The sequence below is a fragment of the Eulemur rufifrons genome, chromosome 23 (genome assembly GCF_041146395.1).
Source record: "Eulemur rufifrons isolate Redbay chromosome 23, OSU_ERuf_1, whole genome shotgun sequence".
Lineage (NCBI taxonomy): Eukaryota > Metazoa > Chordata > Mammalia > Primates > Lemuridae > Eulemur > Eulemur rufifrons.
The window spans coordinates 12631005-12645991 of NC_091005.1; the positions used below are offsets into that span (position 1 = coordinate 12631005).

Genomic DNA, 14987 nt, shown 5'->3' on the forward strand with positions numbered 1-14987 from the left:
TTCTACAGTATCTTTAATACATACATAGCATTCCAGGATATGGATGAACCAAAGTTTTCTTTTCTTTTCTTTTTTTTTTTTTTTTGAGGCAGAGTCTCACTCTGTTGCCCAGGCTAGAGTGAGTGCCGTGGCGTCAGCCTAGCTCACAGCAACCTCAAACTCCTGAGCTCAGGGGATCCTCCTGTCTCAGCCTCCCGAGTAGCTGGGACTACAGGCATGCACCACCATGCCCGGCTAATTTTTTTTTTTTTTTTTGAGACAGAGTCTCACTCTGTTGCCCGGGCTAGAGTGAGTGCCGTGGCGTCAGCCTAGCTCACAGCAACCTCAAACGCCTGGGCTTAAGCGATCCTACTGCCTCAGCCTCCCGAGTAGCTGGGACTACAGGCATGCGCCACCATGCCCGGCTAATTTTTTGTATATATATATATATATATATATATATATATTTTAGTTGTCCATATAATTTCTTTCTATTTTTAGTAGAGACGGGGTCTCACTCTTGTTCAGGCTGGTCTTGAACTCCTGACCTCGAGCGATCCGCCCGCCTCGGCCTCCCAGAGTACTAGGATTACAGGCGTGAGCCACCTCGCCCGGCCTGGGCTAATTTTTTCTATATATATTTTTAGCTGTCCATATAATTTCTTTCTATTTTTAGTAGAGATGGGGTCTCGCTCTTGCTCAGGCTGGTCTCGAACTCCTGAGCTCAAACGATCCGCCCACCTCGGCCTCCCAGAATGCTAGGATTACAGGTGTGAGCCACCTCGCCCGGCCCCAAAGTTTTCTTTATCTAAACGCCTACTGTGAGATGTTTGGATTATTTAAAAATTTTGTAATTCTAGACAACGTCAATGTTAGAGACATCCTTTTAGCTTTATTATTGCACAAATTCATAATTATTTCCTTAGGATAATTTCGTTACAGTGGAATTGCTCAAAGTGTTTTGTGTAGTTAAAATAAGGAGATAATCAAAGCAAGGTTTCACAAATCCCACAGTTTATCGCCATAAAAAGAGAATTTCCTCCCCCCCCCCTTGGGTTGACAACGCTAAAAGAGGAGAAGAACAGGAGCAAATCTCACAGGGAATAAGCTCTCGAGACAAGGGACATGAACCAGATAGCGAGAGAGTTGCAAAGCTATTAGTCTAGTTGCTCAAGCAGATGGAAGCAAGCCTCCGTGGAAAGTAAAGTCTAATTAAAGTTTGAGCTGTGTCTTTATACCAGCGGTTTCTTGGGAGAGATGGCGTTCAACACCAGGGAGATCTGCACGACATGTACGGCCCCTCAACACTAGACGGCAGGCGAGGCTTTGGAGATTTGCTCAGAGGCTAACAGGGTGGCTTTGTCACAGTCTGAGCTCTTGGTCTTTGGAGAGGTGGCTGACAGACGGTAGCCTGCCATGGTGTAAGCTCTCAAAGTGTCTGTCAAACTCTCGAGCTTTATGTCTATTTTGAAGTCTAGTAGATGAGGTCAGTAACTCACATATGGGGTCTGATGACGTGTGATATCACATTCCCCAGGGGAAGAGGAGCTCACTCCAAGTTCTCACATACGGGATCTGAGAAGGCATCAAATCTGGAGAGGAGAGGAGAAATACACTCCAAGTTCTTCCTTTTTTTTTTTTTAACAGACATCAGGCAACAAACTCCAAGTTCCTATCACAGCAAAACATATATCATCCACGTAGCAAATTATGTAAATGTTTGGATTCATTTCAGAGCTACATAACACACGCTGGGCAAGGCAGCTCATGCCTGTCATCCTAGCATTCTGGGAGGCTGAGGCAGGAGAATCGCTTGAGGTCAGGAGGCCAAGACCAGTCTGAGCAAGAGCAAGACCCCCGTCTCTACCAAAAATAGAAAAAATTAGCTGGACATGGTGGCAGGCACCTGTAGTCCCAGAGACCTGGGAAATTGAGGCAGGAGGATCGCTTGAGCCCAGGAGCTGGAGGTTGCAGTGAGCTAGGATGATGCCACTGCACTCTAGCCAGGGTGACTGACCGAGACTTTGTCTCAAAAAAAAAAAAAAAAAAAAAAAAGAAAGAAAAGAAAAGAAAAAGAAAAAAGCTACATAACACAAAGGACACCCAGCAGAGTACAGACTAGAACAGCCACTCGTCATTCTTTTTCCTTTTGAACACGTGCAGACTCCTTAACAGGACTTTTAAAGGCTGAAGAGGTCATCTGTTTGTCAACCTCATCTTGTGATCACATGTGTGTGCGTGTGCCCACAGCTCCAATCATTTCCTTTTCACATACTGCTCAGTCTGCCTGGAACCTAGCTTGTCCGTTCCAGCCTAACTAAATCCTTCTTGTCTTTCAAGCCTCATTGAAAAGACATTTGACCCTCTCTTACTTGCCAGGCTAGGATAAATGCCCCTGTTGCTCTCTCCTTAACACCTGATATTTCACCTTTCCTGAAATACATTCTCCACAGTTAGCTCCTTTAGGGGCAGGCACGCTGCCTGCTTGTTCACCTTGTATCTCAGAACCTAGCCCAGGGCCTGACACATTTCTTGAGTTTCAATTGAATCGACTAGGCACATGAATAAGGCTTTTGATACACATTGGAGAAGCTGTACCGGTCGCATGCCCACCAGCAAACTATATTTACTGATATAGGGGCATTCTTAGGGCTGCCTCCCATTTCTTATGTATTTATGTCATGACTTTCTAGATGCAAAACAGCTGACCACATAATCTTATGACTGAATGCACAGGGTGCCTGCCCTGAGTTCTTTTCTCCCTTTTTATCCTTATAGATGGGCCTGGAGAGGACTTCAAAAAATCATGGTCCCTGTCTACTTCTCTAGGTACTCATTCTTGTCCAACCCCAGGTTCCAGACCCACTATCGGCCCCTATCTTGCTGGACACATTCCTAAACCTTCCTTAACTTCTTTGCACTTCTGTGATGGGTTTGCCACATTGGCCTTGGACGGTCCCTTCCCTACTCCTTCCCTGGGTGCATCATTGCTCGTGTCTGCCAGGGCAGGGCAGTGATGTGAGCACGGAGCATTTCCAGAGGACTGGGGGGCCCCCCAGTGGGTGTAGGAAGGAGGCAGGGAAACAGCATGTGAGTCATCTTCAGGTGTTTCTGATGTTCCTTGAAGACAACACCAAAAACCTGGGCCAAATACAGAAACTCCAGTTCAGACCTTTGTTCAGGAAGGTGAGTGGGTGTACCTCCTTCTGAGGGACCCAGTACCTGTTCCAGCTTCAAAGGTTGTCCTACCAGCGCCACTGGACCTCTAATTCTGACAGATCTTTGGTGACCACGGCTGCTTTGTGATTGCAGCCTGCTTGCCTTAACCAGAAGCCACATTACCTGCCTTCAGAGCCTGACGCTTCTACTTGCTATCTGTGTAACCTCGAGCAAGTTACTTAACCATCTCTATTCCTCTGTTCCCTTATCTGTCAAACACAAATATTAATAATAAAGGTGCCTCATGGGGAGTGTATGAAAATTAAAAGAATTGTTATAGGCCGGGCGCGGTGGCTCACGCCTGTAATCCTAGCACTCTGGGAGGCCGAGGTGGGCGGATCGTTTGAGCTCAGGAGTTCGAGACCAGCCTGAACAAGAGCGAGACCCCATCTCTACTAAAAATAGAAAGAAATTATATGGACAGCTAAAAATATATATAGAAAAAATTAGCCGGGCATGGTGGTGCATGCCTGTAGTCCCAGCTACTTGGGAGGCTGAGACAGGAGGATCGCTTGAGCCCAGGAGTTTGAGGTTGCTGTGAGCTAGGCTGACGCCACGGCACTCACTCTAGCCTGGGCAACAGAGTGAGACTCTGTCTCAAAAAAAAAAAAAAAAAAAAAGAATTGTTATTTCCAATGCTCCTAATGCAGGGCTTGGCTTGTTGTAAGGGAAGAGTAAGTGTAAGCTGTTTTTATTAACTCATCCAGCACCTGCCTGAAAAGTCTCCTACTCTTATCAAAAAGTCTCCTCATTGTTCTTTTCTTTTCTTTAAAATAAAAGTATAACTTACATCAACTGAACAAATCTTAAGTGTACTGCTTGATGAATTTTCCCGTTTTTTAATCATCCCATCATCATATGGTTATCCCAACACCATGCCCTTCTTTCTCTATCACAAATACCTAATTATCCAACACAAGGCTTTGAAGAACTTGAGTGCTTCCTGCCTTCCCCCTGCCATCCAGCAGGTGGCAGTGTAGTACAGGGAAAAGGCCACAGTCAGCCTACTAAGACAGGCTTATCCTAGCTGTATAATTTACCGATTTGGGTAAGAATTTAACCTCTGGGAACTTTGTTTTCCCTCTCTGCTAAAGACGGTGGACTACCAAAGGGACACTTCATAGGGTTGTAGTGTAGATGAAATGAGATAAGGCCTGTCAGTAATGTCTGACACATGCCAATCAGATTAGCAAAGTTTTAAAATTTAACAATCCCCATAGTCAGTGAAGGTTCTGAGAAATGGCACTGTAGGCCAGTGCTGGTAGGAGTAGAAATCAGTACAACTTTTTTCCAGAGAACAACTTAGAAAAAAATCCAGCAAGCATCATAAAAATCTCATTTTTAAAGAAATGCATCCTACAGGAGTAATCATAAATGAGCACCAAGGGCAGGGTGCGGTGACTCACACCTGTAATCCTAGCCCTGTGGGAGGCTGAGGCGGGTGGATCATGTGAGCTCAGGAATTCGAGACCAGCCTGAGCAAGAGCGAGACCCCATCTCTACTAAAAAATAGAAAGAAATTATATGGACAGCTAAATATATATATATATATATATATATATAAAATTGTTTGAGCTCAGGAGTTCGAGAGCAGCCTGAACAAGAGCAAGACCCTGTCTCTACTAAAAAATAGAAAGAAATTATCTGGACAACTAAAAATATATTGAAAAAATTAACTGGGCGTGGTGGCGCATGCCTGTAGTCCCAGCTACTCGGGAGGCTGAGGCAGGGGGAGCGCTTGAGCCCAGGAGTTGGAGGTTGCTGTGAGCTAGGCTGATGCCATGGCACTCTAGCCGGGGCAACAGAGTGAGACCCTGTCTCAAACAAACAAAAAAAAAGTCTCCTCATTTTTCTTTTCTTTTCTTTAAAATAAAGGTATAACTTACATCAAGTGAACAAATCTTCAGTGTACTGCTTGATGAATTTTCCCGTTTTTTAATCATCCCATCATCATATGGTTATCCCAACACCATGCCCTTGTTTATCACAAATACCTAATTATCCAACACAAGGCTTTGAAGAACTTGAGTGCTTCCTGCCTTCCCCCTGAGCTCCAGCAGGTGGCAGTGTAGTACAGGGAAAAGGCCACAGTCAGCCTGTTAAGATAGGCTCCTCCTGGCTGTACAGTGTACCGACTTGGGTAAGAATTTAACTTCTGGGAACCTTGTTTTCCCCCTCTGCTAATGAAGGTGGACTACCAAAGGGACACTTCATAGGGTTGTAGTGTAGATGAAATGAGATAAGGCCTGTAAATAATGTCTGACACATGCCAATCAATTAGCGAGGTTTTAAAATTTAGCAATCCCCATAGTCAGTGAAGGTTCTGTGAAATGGCACTGTAGGCCAGTGCTGGTAGGAGTAGAAATCAGTACAACTTTTTTCCAGAGAACAATTTAGGAATAAAATCCAGCAAGAATCATAAAAATCTCGGCCGGGCGCGGTGGCTCACGCTTGTAATCCTAGCACTTTGGGAGGCCAAGGTGGGTGGATTGTTTGAGCTCAGTAGTTCGAGACCAGCCTGAGCAAGAGCGAGACCACGTCTCTACTAAAAAATAGAAAGGAGTTATCTGGACAACTAAAAATATATACATAAAAAAAAAATTAGCCGAGCATGGTGGTGCATTCCTGTAGTCCCAGCTACTTGGGAGGCTGAGGCAGGAGGATCGCTTGAGCCCAGGAGTTTGAGGTTGCTGTGAGCTAGGCTGCTGCCACAGCACTCTAGCCTGGGCAACAGAGAGAGACTATGGTCTCAAAAAAAATAAAAATAAATAAATGAGCACCAAGATTTAAGTTCAAGAATTTTCATCCAAGCTTTATGTATAATGTAGAAAAGATCAGAGCTTTAAAAATCTGATAATAAAATGATTAGATTTTGTTATAAATTAAGTGATCATATGTATATGGACCTGTTTCTCGGGATACACAATTTTTTCAAAATTATTTGATGAAGTGCGCATGCAAAAAAAATTGAAGACCACTCTACTAAACAACTTGTATTGCTTTTACGTAGTTATCTAATTTTTCTAAGTTGCCTGCACTTTGGGAAGAATCAAATGGGATCACACAGTAAAGCAGCTGGAAGACGTTCTGACATGGGAAGCCTCAAGGAGCAGTGGTGGTATTTTTTTCTCTTGTTGTCATAGTTCAAGTGCCTGAAGTACATGGAAACAACACCCACTTGTGGTGGGAGCTGCCTGGGAAAGAGCCCAGAGGACGTGACATTTGGGTGGATCATGAATGACGGTGAAATCTGTCATCTCTTTTTATGGCAGGGATCTGTTGGCTGTCCATGGCGCACTTCCCGCTTGGGTTTCATCTGCATTATATTGTATCTGGTTGGGAAGGGCCCAGCCCAAAGGGAAATGTCCGTGCCCTGCCCCATACACCGGCTTGCAGGGAACCCCCAGGAGAAGTCACTTAAGAAGACCTAGTAGTGGTGCTGGCTCCACGTTTCTTAGACACAGAAACACGTCACTGAAAGCAGGGCTGGGCCTTTTAAAAATTCTGGCCACTGTAGTGCTGCAGGATTCCTGAGTTTCGCCCACACGCGGCTCCCTCCCCAAACCCCAGCCAGCAGCCAGCACGTACTGCAACAAACTCACCCACTCACCCCGGCACTGACACCCACGGGAGAGGCAAAATCCACACCACGCCCCCGGTACAACGTTGCCTCTGGGAGAGGGAGCATAATGTCTTTCACTCAGTAGGCACTCGATAAGCATCGGGTGGATAACAAGTGAGTAACCATATTAAGATTAGGATATAGGAGCACATTCTCGTCTGCTACCGTGTGGCAAGAGATGGATAGATTATGTGGCCCTTCCCTGTCCTGAGCGTATGGGGAATCCCTGGGGGGGCTGTTAAATATACAGAATCCTGCTCCACCCCCATGCTGAAGTAGCATGGAGAGGAGGTGTGCAGAAAGGAATTTTTTTTTTTTTTTTTAGAGACAGTCTCACTCTGTTGCCCTGGCTCGAGTACAGTGGTGTCACCATAGCTCCCTGCAACCTTAAACTCCTGGGTTCAAGCGATCCTCCTGCCTCAGCCTCCCGAGTAGTTGGGGCTAGTGGCACACGCCACAAGGCCCCGGCTAATTTTTCTATTTTTAGTAGAGACAGGGTCTCACTCTTTGCTGGTCTCAAACTCCTGAGCTCAAGCAATCCTCCCACTTCAGCCTCCCAGAGTGCTGGGATTACAGGTCTGAGCCACCACGCCTGGCCCAACAGGAGGTATTCTAAATTCAACTATCTGGAAGGTTCTGGTTTTTATGCCCCATAAGGTATGGAAATGATAGAATTACTAAACATCTGGATGCACTCCTCCATCAAAACTACCAATCCGGCAGTATCTATCAAACTTAAAAATCATGTGACTTTTGAAACTATGTTTCCTCCTAGACTTTATCCTATGCCAAAAATATAGGCACAGGGGTATTCAGGGCAGCATTTTGGAAACGGTGAAATAACTTGAAACTAGGCAAATGTCCATTCATTCATTAGACACACTTTATTGAACATTATGTCCATTACTGGAGACAGCAGTTAACAACAAAATACCCATAATAAAGTCCCTACTCTGTTTATAGAGATTTACTGTTTAGTCCATCAAAGGAGGGCTGAATGAATAATTTATGATACACCCAAGCAGTGGAATATTAGGCCTTCATCAAAAGGAATGAGATTTGTCAATATATACTACTTTGAAAACATGTTAAGACATTATTTTTTTAAACTTAGGAATCTTTTGAATGTCTTACCTATTCCAAATAAATAAAATAAAGAAAAAAGAGAAAAACAAGTTACAAAACAGTGTGTACAGTATTGTCCTATTTGTGGATAAAAGTTATATACCTATGAATATACTATATATTATATGTATATATAACGTATACATTAATAGAAAAAATTGTGGAAGAATGTTTAAAAAATTAAAACAGTTATCACTGGAGAGTAGAATTGAGGGAGGGAAGATTTTTATTTTCTCTTTATATCCTTTCATGCTGTTTAAAATTTTTAACCTGAGGAAATATTTTATAATTTTTTATACCATTGCAAAAATTCCTTATAACCTTGAGAGCCTGTGAGATTTTTAAATTTCCAGCAGGGGGCAGCAGTGATTGTCAAATGTCTCTGACGTCAGCCCGAAGCTGAGGATTAGTGTCCACAGGTTTCCATTTCCAAGCCCAGATACTGTCCTTGGATCACCGGATCATAAAGGAAACAAAAAACAACCACCACCGAAAGTCTAAAATGCTGTAGGAATTGTAACAAAACATTTTTATATGCCTCTTTATTAACATCTACCCAGGAGTTTAAATTGTCTTTTCCCTCTCTGGAGCTCACAGTTTTCTTCTCCGTGAAATTCAGAGGGTTTATTTCATGAAGTAAACCCTCTGAATTTCTCTTTCCATCTCTAAAAGGCTAAGGCCTTACAAATCAAAATCAGCATCAGGAAGAAACAAGCCCCAGTGCCCTCTGAAATTAACTAACTGGCTTATCAAAGAATCTGCTTTACAACCCTTAGCTGATGAATTATTACCAGTTTATCTTTAGTGTAGATCAAAGAATACTTTTTTGCGGGGTGGAGGGGGGTTGGGGGGGGTGAGGATGTTGGCATTTATTTAACTAACTGATGGAGAAAAAGAACTCTCCCACTCTATAAACGTTTAGCATGTGTGTAAAGGTCGTAGGTCTGGCGTTTAGAAATTACACACAGGCTTACGAAAGAATCTTCACTGGGGTGGCCAAATTAAACAACAGGCAGTTGTAGAGAAATAAACCCAAGTTAACATTTAACCACAACAAGTCTCTGTTCTTGCTGCTCGATCTTTCTCAATAGGAGGGGCCTTGCGAAGGTCAGAGGGCTCTGGCTACTCCAGCGAGAAGCTGAGCTCTGAGAGTCTACTCACCTACCACTTTTATAAAATATAGATATATTTTTTTAAGCATCGGAATCATAAGCTTTCCCAGCTATTCTTCATGCCCCAATAGCAATGCTTTTTAACAGATGACCCTTCATAAATTGTAAGATTTCTTTTTTTTTCTTTTAATATTTGCCCAAGTTTACACTGCCAATAGGTAGCTGAGGTGGGATTCGAACCTGTGACCGGCTCCAAGATCCTCACACTTGACCATGGCACTATACGAAAGGAGAGGACTCACTTCATCCACGTGTTTTCCTGAACCTGTGACTATCTGCAAAAGTAATTGAATGTAAGTACATAAAACGAATGAATGGTTATTGGATTATGAAGCACCCTCTCGCTCACATATATTAAGCACTCACTATGTGCTAGTCTCTGTCAGGTGCTGGGGGTAAGGGTGTCAAAAGATAAATTGGACTTGATTGCATACTTAAGAAACTTTTAGGTTTTTTAAAAAAATTTTTCTAAGGGGCAGGGTCTTGCTCTGTTGCCCAGGCTGGAGTGCAGTGGTGTGATCATAGCTCACTGCAGCCTCAAACTCCTGGAGTCACACCATCCTCCTGCCTCAGCCTCCTGAGTAGCTGGGACTCCAGGCTCATGCCACCATGTCCAGCTATTTTTTTTTGAAATGGGGTCTTGCTAAATTGCCCAGAAAGGTCTCAAACTCCTGGCCTCAGGTGATCCTCCTGCCTTGGCCTCCCAAAGTGCTGGTATTACGGTCATGAGTCACCATACCTGGCCCAGAAACTTCTAGTTTTTGACTGAGTGAGGAACCAATAAGTAGACAAACACTATATGTGAAAGATAATAAGCAAACACCAATAAGGGAGAATAAACCAGGGCAGCACAGCAGGATGGTGAAATCCATGGGCTGTGTAGTCTCCAGTTCTTAGCTTCAGGACCTCTAAGCGTCAGTTTCTTCATCTGTAAAATGGGGATATGAATAACCTCTAATACAGGTCATCGCTGTGAGGGTTAAATGATATACTACATTATTAAATTGCTCAATATAAGACCTGGCTGATGGAAAGACTTGTTAAAACATTAGTTAATATTGTTTAATAAAGCTTAAGCAAAATAAGAATTATGTATGCAGCTACATTTCTGGGGTGTAGATGCTCCTTTCTCAAATTATTCTGAATCTCCCAGCAGCAAGAGGCCCATTTCCTTGAGATTTATTCTTCATCTTTTGATCCTACTAGACTGTGTCCAGGAAAGAATGATGCTGCAAGGGGGCTGGAGGCCCTGTGCGCCAGAAACCGAGGTTCGGTCCCAGGGAAGGAGAGCTGAGATGGGGAAATCAAGACAGGCAACCCATTTGTTAGAAAATTCCCAGGGCCTGCTCTCTGAGATTTTCATTCTGTTCCAAATTGAATTTCAATGCCTACTTTACTAATATTTTCATAAAACCATAATCACAGGAAGGGTTTCACATAATCTTACCCTGCAACCAATTCCCTTCCCCACCAGTTTATTTATTGTTTTCTCCCAAGCACTGACTCACCTCCTTTATCCCCGGTCAAGGACATTGCTTTGATATGCTACACCGGCTGCCCCTTTCAGCTTCTGAGTCTTGGCACGGGGCTTGTGAATGCCTCATCTGAAGTCCTCTGCCTTCTCACAGCCGTGCACAAGCTAACACTTCGCCTCTGTTCCAAGACCGACTGAAAACTCACCTCCTTCTGGAAGCCTTCCCTGCTGAGTTTTTTGCTTTTGCACTGTGTTCGATGCAAATGGGGTTGTGGGACTGTAACCAGGGACGTGTCCTTAAGTCTTTGCTGTGGGTGTGTACGTTCTGGTTCTTCCCATTGGGGGCAGCGTGGTTTTGTGGACAGAGCAGGGACTTTGGAATCGGTCTGGCGTGAATGTCCACAGCAGCACTGCTCAAGAGTTCTCGAATTCAGTCTGGCTGTCCTTTGTCCCCTTGGGACCCATGCTTTCTCCTCGTGGGCTTGTTGTCTTCCAGCCCAGCTTCTCTCTTTAGTTACTAGTCTCTAAGAGTGGACAAAGGGCCCCTTTTTAACTCCCCAATGCCCAGCTAAGACCATACTGTGTCCCCCACCATTTACTGTCATGTCCTCCTCTGTCGAATGGAGGTAATTCTAGTCCCTTCTTCACTGAATTCTTGTAAGCATGAGATGAGATCAGGCACATTTTCAGGACTTGGCACCTGGCGGGTCGTGACAGATGCTTTACACTGGCTCACTCAAAAGCCATTCCAGCCTCTTTCTAGCTTGCTTCCTGGGTTGCACAGGATGGGAAGCTAAACGCTACATTTCTCGAACTTTCTTGCAGCTGGGGTTTTTTGCTTGTGATTTAAGTTCCACTGTGTGAGACTTTCTAAATATGAGTTATACGGAGGGAGAGGCAGAGTGTGAAGCATCCATTTTGCTGGTGCTAGTCAGGGCAGAGGCAACGCGATTCTGGAGCCAGCAGCTCGTGGTGGCAGCTTAGCAATTCTGAAGCGTCTGGCTGGTGGCAGAGGCTGTGTCTTGCTTGTCAGCCCAGTTCTGTAGTGTAATTTTAAAAGTCATTCCTGGCTGTTTAGCCTGACTCCATTTCTTCAACTTTCCTAATGATTCTGTGAACTATCTAGACCCCCTCAATAAATCCTTTTGTGCTTATATTAGCAAGAGTGAAATCTGTTGTCCGCAATCAAGAAAACTGACCAATATATGAGTTCAATAAATGTTAGCTCGGCTGGGCATGGTGGCTCACACCTGTAATCCTAGCACTCTGGGAGGCCGAGGCGGGTGGATCACTTGAGGTCAGGAGTTCGAGACCAGCCTGAGCAAGAGCAAGATTGCCGCTCCCCCACCCCGTCTCTACTAAAAATAGAAAGAAATTAGCGGGCTAACTAAAAAAAACATATAGAAAAAATTAGCCAGGCATGGTGGTGCATGCCTGTAGTCCCAGCTACTCGGGAGGCTGAGGCAGGAGGATTGCTTGAGCCCAGGAGTTTGAGGTTACTGTGAGCTAGGATGACACCACGGCACTCTAGCCCAGGCAACAGAGTGAGACTCTGTCTCAAAAAAAAAAAAAAAAAAAAAAAACCAAAAAAACCACATGGCCGGGTACAGTGGCTCACACCTGTCATCCTAATGCTTTGGGAGGCTGAGGTGGGAGGAGTGCTTGAGGCCAGGAGTTTGAGACCAGCCTGAGCAAGAACAAGACCTCATCTCTACAAAAAATAGAAAAATTAGCTGGGCATGGAGGCACCTGCTTGTAGTCCCAGCTACTCAGGAGGCTGAGGCAAGAGGATCACTTGAGCCCAGGAGTTTGAGGTTATAATAAGTTGTGATGATGCCACTGCACTCTAGCCTGGGCAACAGAGTGAGACCCTGTCTCAAACAAACAAACAAACAAACAACCACATGCATGTAAAAATACTGTATGTTTTCTATGAGTACATTTATATGTATGTAAAAGTATAATGAAAAATCCATGAGGATAGTCTTAAAACTCCTGGAAGCGATTTTCTGTGGGGAAGGGAGAAAGGAACTGGCATTGTGGGAAGTGATTAAACAGAATGAAAACTTTATCTGTAACACTCTAATTTTTTCAAAAAAGAATGTATTCTTATATTAACTCATAATTAAAAGTTAATAAAAACATAAAAAATAATGGTAGGATTTTTAAAGGGGAGTAACTTATTGTGAAATAAGACAAATAAATTATAAACTTGTTATTCTCAAAAGCCAAACTTTTTATTCCATTTTGATTGACTAGAGATCACAAGGAGACAGTAATCAGCCATCGTCCAACAACTCTGGGAAACTTCTAGAGCACAAACATTGACAAAGAATGCAGATTTCAGTCAGGCTCCTCTTCCGTTCGCCACTTTTACATGGTATGTGTGTAAACTCAAACTGTGAAGGTTTCATAGACCTTTCCTCCCATACAACCAAATGAACAACTCAAGGGAAGTTGGGAAAAAAAGACAAGGGTGTCCAAGTTCAGTTTCAGGTGGTCTCTTTATTATGCCCTGTATCCGCCACTTCCCCCCACACAGATGTTCCCTAGAAATGAGCGTGGCCCTCTGTGATTCACACCAGAATGGGGTTGTCCAAATGGTTTGAAGAGAGGAACTCACACTTCCTGAAATGATTCTCTCTTGACATGAATTCAAATTTAGGAAGGAGCTGTCTAAGCCTTTTATAAATACCCATGATACATATGTGACTCAAGACTGATTTTATTTCCTTCTGTCCTCAGTATCTCTTTCATCTTACGAGAGGCATGCAATGGCTTTGGTTCATGACTGCAGTGAGTGACAGCTGGCTGCTAGCCCTTTCCTCTCACCCTGATTCAACAACAGTGAGGCGTTTCCCGCATCTCGAGGGGCCAGGTGCTTGAAAATACTGCCAAATACCTCTCCCAATTTAAAAAAAAAAATGTCATTATGTCCACTGGATTAGATCATGCATTCATTTAACTTAAAAATTCAGAAGATACAAAGAGCATAAAGTGAAATTTGTTCCCTCATCCCTGTTGCCCATCCTCCCAGTTCTACCAGCTTCTTTCTAGTAGATAGATGTCTTGTGCATATTTAAAATAACACATTCGTGTTTCCTTCCCTCTTTTTATTCTTTTATTTCACATTAGTGAGAGCACGCTATATGAATACACAGTTTTTTTATTTTCTTTCCCGCTCCTGGCAGTAGAATGGAAGCTCCATGAGGGAGGGGATTTTATTTTGTGCAATGTTCTATCCTTAGCACTTACAGTGATGCCTGGCACATATTAGTTGCTCAATAAATATTTGTTGAACAAGTGAGTGAACACACACTGTTCTGCCTCTTGCTTTTTCTACTTTGATGATCTCATTTCAGTACATAAAGAACCTCTTCATTTTTTTCATGACTGCACAATGTTTCATTGTCTGGATTCATTATGATTTATTTAATCGGCCCTTATGATGGACATTAGTTTGTTTCTAATCCTTGGCTGTGACCATAATGCTGCCATTCATAGCCTTGTACAAACATTGTGGCACACATGTGTGAATGAGTATTTCTATCTGTAAGATTAACTCCTCAATGCAGAATAGCTGAGTCAAAGGCTGAGGTGCGTATTGCCAACTTACTTTAGTCAAAAGCACCTTGCCGTGTCTACATAGCATTACTGGGGTCTGTGGCAGTTGACTAAGCCAATTGTAGGGAACTCTATCATAAATGAAATCGTTCTGGTTAGGCCTGAATTGATCACTTCTTATTCCTGCAAATCTCAACAGAAAATCACTACATAGGTTCGAACTGTTGGGACAACCACAGATGAATCTCAGAAGAATAATGTTGAAAGAAAGAAGCTGGATGCAAAACAGTGCACGGCACACTGCAGATTCCATTCATATGCTGGGAAGTCAAGGACAGACAAGATGTATCTGTGGGGACAGAAATCAGCAACAGTGGTTGCCTGGCATTGGGGTATTGGCTGGAAAGGGTACCATGGAACTTTCTGAGATGGGAAAGTTATGTTGCACTTGTCAGAACTCATTGATCTGTACACTCCAATGTGCGTACATATATATATATAGAGAGAGAGAGAGAGAGAGAGAGAGAGAGAGACAAGACCTAGCACTGTCACCCAGAGTAGAGTGCAATGGCATCATCATAGCTCACTACAACCTCAAACTCCTGGGCTCAAGCGATTCTCCTGCCTCAGCCTCCCAAAGTGTTGCGATTACAGGCATGAGCCACCACACCTAGCCTAGACATTTTATTTTATGTAAAATATACACTTCAATTTTAAAAACTTAAAAGAACTGGGCTGTGAGGTTCATAACATGTTACCATCTGTGGGTTGCAGTCACACTGGTCTTTTGTCAGTTTCCCAAACACACTATGCTTTTTGCCACCCAGCAGCT

At 43.5% G+C, this 14987-nt stretch overlaps 1 long non-coding RNA gene across 1 annotated transcript; it reads left to right on the forward strand.

The window, feature by feature from the left end:
• Positions 1-8799: 8799 nt before the first annotated feature.
• On the forward strand, positions 8800-13852 carry LOC138373833 (uncharacterized). Its single transcript, XR_011231287.1, has 3 exons — positions 8800-9410; positions 12851-12971; positions 13337-13852. It is a non-coding gene; the product is annotated as an uncharacterized lncRNA (long non-coding RNA).
• The last annotated feature ends 1135 nt before the right edge of the window (positions 13853-14987 follow it).